We start from the raw sequence: 4,647 nt of genomic DNA, 5'->3' as shown, positions 1-4,647 counted from the left end.
GAGTCCAGCCTTGCCTACATTCTTGTCCTGGTCATCTCGTCTGTGGTGGACTACATCATGGATCCCAATTTTATCCTCTCTCCCACTTCCTGCATCCAGCGTGTCATCTTAGGCAGAATATACTTCTCCTGCCCTTGATGTGGGACTTGGACGTGTAACTTGCTTTGGGTAATAATATATCGACAGAAGTACAGGTATATCATGAGCCCCCACCTTTTATTTATCGTAATTTTTAATTTTTTTTTTTGAGACAGGGTCTCACTCTATCGCCCAGACTGGAGTGGCACAATCATGGCTCCCTACAGCCTCAACCCCTTGGGCTCAATCAATCCTCATGCCTCAGGCTCCCGAGTAGCTAGGAATACAGGCGTGTGCCACCAGGTCTGGCTAATTTTTGTATTTTTGGGTAGAGATGGGGTTTCGCCATGTTGGCCAGGCTGGTCTCAAATTCATGGGCTCAAATGATCCTCCTCCTCTCGGCTCCCAAAGTGCTGGGATTGCAGGCATGAGCCACCGTGCCTGGCCCCCGGGTCTTTCTTAAGGTCTCCAGTACTTCCTCTTGAGCCACTGCCATGGCCTGGCTGGCCTGTTGGTCCCAGGAGGATGAGAGACAGAGTAGAGCTGCCCACCTCACCCACAGACCTGCAGACAGAAGCAGAGATGTCTCACTTGAACCCCAGGCAATCTGCAGATGGCAGGAAAAATCAATGGTTTTACACCACTGAGTGCTGGGAATGGTCATGTAGCGATAGCAAATCAACATAGCATCGGTTTACTTATACCTCCCAAGTACAGATGTTCAGCCTTTGACCTTGCTTCTTCTGTACTCTGGACTTGTATATCTGGCTGCTTGGCAACTCCACTCCCTGGCTAACATGCATCTCAAACCGAAAGAATCCATGATGCAACTCTTTATTTTCATCCCTAAATCTGCTCTTATACCGTCATCCTTCCAGTTATCAAGGCAGAAAACTAGGAGTCAGTCTTGATTCCCTTTTCCTTCACTTCCCACATTTAACCCATTAGCAAGCCCTGTGGATTTTCCTACAGAGCACTGCATATAAACATAGCCACTTTTCTCTATCTTCACCCTCATGCCACCTCGTGTTTGGAAAACTTCGGTAACCTTTTAATTGTTCTTTCTGCTTTCACTTTGGTTCTTTCTTCAGTCCGTTCAGCTAGTGCGACCTTTGAAAAGAATAAATCCCTCCCATTGCTACTCATCATTTTCTAGAATAAATCTGAACTCTTGCAAGGTTCTCGTGTTCTAACCCTTGCTGGCCTCTTCAGACCTCATTTTATGCCATGCTCTGGCCTCATGGGTCTTCTTGCCGTCTGCACTTGTGCTGCCAGCTTGTTCTAACCTGGGGATATCACACTTGTTATTCCCTTTAATAAGAGTGTTTTCTCCCATCTATTTATTCTATCATTATCTATCTATCATCTATCTATCTATCTGGAAGTCTACCACCTTCTCACCGTATGGTTATCAGCTTAAATATGACATCAAAGAGGTAACATTTAAGGTATGACTATTTTTTATGAGGTAGCTCCCGCTCCCACTATCTGCAAACTGTGTGTGTGGCCAATAATCCTGCAATGGAGGCCTGGCTGTTCCAGCTGCTGGGAGGGCCAGTGGCAGACAGTCTCCAGCTGTTAGCCCCTGTAGGAATTGCTTCAGCCACAGAGAGCTTTCCCCAATGCCATGCCCCATCCTAGGGTGGCCGGCATCCAGTGGGATATCTGAAGGCCTGTCTGCCTCAGGTCAAGTTGGGATGACCCTGAAGGGTCATTTCACTTCTGCATTCTTCCTGGGGTTGGCTGAGGCTATCACGAGGCATGCTTTGCAGTTCACCTTCTCTCTCTGCTCACTTCCAGTTCCTCCTCCCCGTCTCCACTGACACTGACACTCCTTAATAAACACTCTGCATGCTAAACTCCGTTTCAGTGTGGGTTTCTCGACAGCAGTGAAGCATCATTTCCTTCTTGGTGTTTACGAATCTTTGAAATTTTGTTTATAGGTTGGTTGGTTGTTTCTCTTACTAGAATCTAAGTTCTATGCATGTAGGGACTTATCTGACTTCTTTTCTCCTGTGTTCCTAGTGCCCTGACCAGCCTGGTACATCATCATCACTGTAGCAAACACCTAGTATTGATTATATGCCAGACACTGTTCTAAATACTTTACCTATATTCATCCACTTTATCTTCACAACAACCTTGTGAGGTAGGTGCTAGTATCTTCTCCACTTGGAGACTGGGATGCTAAAATTCGCAAAGCTTAGTTAGCTGGCCCAGGGTCACACAACTGGTAAGTGACAGGGCCAGTGTTTGAACCCAAGCAATCTGGCTCTAGATTACATGTACATAACCACTCCATTATGTTGGTTTTTTTTTTTTTTTTTGCAGCAGCAGCAGCTGTTCAGTAGATGTTTGTTAAATGGTTGAATAAATAAAAAAAGTTGGGCATGCTTTTGTAATCTGAAGACATCATCTAATTATTCATTTAACGAATATTGTTTGAGCACCTACAATATGCCAGACACTGTGATCTGCCTGAGGACGCAAGGTGAACAAAGCAAATGGGACCTCTCCCTCAAAGAGCTTGCACAGTATGAAGGAAGAGAATAGACTATATATGACAACGATTATATTATTGCACATTGCTACCTACTGGCCGTTATCCTAATGCATGGTTTCCTTTTTAGGCAATTGGAGTACCACTCATTCACCCAGACCTCTTCTATAGAGTATTCTATCAGGTAACAGGACCATGGTGACAGCATTTCCTACAGTCAGTGATTTAAAAAAAAAAATCAAAGGGCACTCACCTTTCTCAGCCTTAGCAGGAAGAAGAGAATGGGGACGATGAAGCTTCTATTGCTGATGGTGACTAGCTGTAGAGCAGGGGTTCCCAACCCCCATTAGGAACCAGACCACACAGCAGCAGGTGAGTGGCAGCAAGCAAACTAAGCTTCGTCTGTATTTACAGCCACTCCCCATCACTTGCATTAACCCCCAAGCTCTGCCTCCTGTTAGATTAGTGGCGGCATTAGATTCTCACAGGACCGTGACCCCTACTGTGAACTGTGCATGCGAGGGATCCAGGTTGCGCATTCCTTATGATAATCTAATGCCTGATGATCTGTTGCTGTCTCCCGTCACCTCCAGATGGGACCATCTGATTGCAGGAAAACAAGCTCAGGGCTCCCACTGATTCTACATTATGGTGAGTTGTGTAATTATTTCATTATGTATTACAATGCAGTAATAATAGAAATAAAGTGCACAAGAAATATAATGCACTCAAATCATCCCAAATCATCACCAACCCACTGCCCATCCCACCCCCACACACCCCTGCTCTGTGTCTGTGGAAAAATTGTCTTTGAAACCAGTCCCTGGTGCTAAAAAGGCTGGGAACTGCTGCTATAGGGAGTCACCTACAGCTCCTAACCCAATTCATTGTCTCAGGCCTCAATTCTTGAATGATTCCAGCAAATGATCCTGAGGGAAGAGAGAGATCCAGGGGGAGCCAGGGTCGTTAGCTGCCTCTGCAGACCAAGGAAGCGTGCGCTCAGGAGGAGGTATTTCAGTGTGATGACAGAGCATGGACTCTGGGGCGCAGACCTGGGCTTGCACTTTGGATGCGTCACTTACTAACAGTGATACAGCAGCCTACTTACTTCAGCTTCCCTTCCTCATGTGTAGAATGGGAGTAATAATAATAGCATCCGCCTCAGAGGTCACCATCAGATTGTGAAGATAACTCATATAAAGCAGCCCTCAGCGACAACAGTATTTGGATTGCAGGGGAGTCTGGGTGTCTGTTAACACAGTTGTTATAAACCACAACAGGGAGCTCTGTCCCCCTTGCCTAGTGAGATTCAAAAGCTAGGAAGTTGGTGCTAGACCTAGTTCAGATCGCCTTCTCTGAAATGTCTTCCACAGTCTCATTCGGGGCTCTCTCAGCACTGACTTGTAACTCATCGATAGCATTTCTCCCAGGGCACCACATCATTGCTTGTTTCCATTATTTCCCGAGTCAGGCTTCTCTTGGCTAGTGTTTGAATTGTATTAGTCTTTTCTCCTCTTCCACCCCTTCATTTTTCATTCCCAACTGTTGGCATGAGGACACTTGCATTCTGTATGGAAGGAATTAAATGCTAAATCTCTGGTGCCATAAAGAAATGGTTTCTCTTTGTAGGGTGTAGTAATGATCTCTGCCATGTTAGCGAGGTCAGTGCTTTGGATTCCTAGGACTAGTAGTCTAAATTTGCACCAGTTTTAGATGCTCAGGAACACTACTTCTTATTCTTTCTTCTCTCTTCTACTCTTTTGTTCTTCCCTTCGCTCCTCCTTCTCCTTCTCCTCCCCTCCTCTTTTCTTCCTTCCCCTCCTCCTTCCTCTTTTCCTCCTCCTCCTCCCCTTCTTCTTTTTCTTCCTCCTCCCCTTCTTCCTCCTCCTCCTTCCTCTCCTTCCTTCCCCCGTCTTCTCCTTCCTTCCCCCTTCTCCTTTCCCCTTCTTTTCTCCCTTCCCCTCTTCCTCCTGCTCCTCCTCCTCCTTCTGGAGTCTCACTCTGTTGCCCAGGCTAGAGTGCAGTGATGCTATCACTGCTCACTGCAGCTTTGAGCCCCAGGGCTCAAG

Source organism: Mandrillus leucophaeus, unplaced genomic scaffold (assembly GCF_000951045.1).
Source record: "Mandrillus leucophaeus isolate KB7577 unplaced genomic scaffold, Mleu.le_1.0 Scaffold377, whole genome shotgun sequence".
In the NCBI taxonomy this organism is placed as follows: Eukaryota; Metazoa; Chordata; class Mammalia; order Primates; family Cercopithecidae; genus Mandrillus; species Mandrillus leucophaeus.
The sequence above is the reverse complement of the archived record's forward strand: the minus strand, read 5'-3'. Positions refer to the sequence as shown.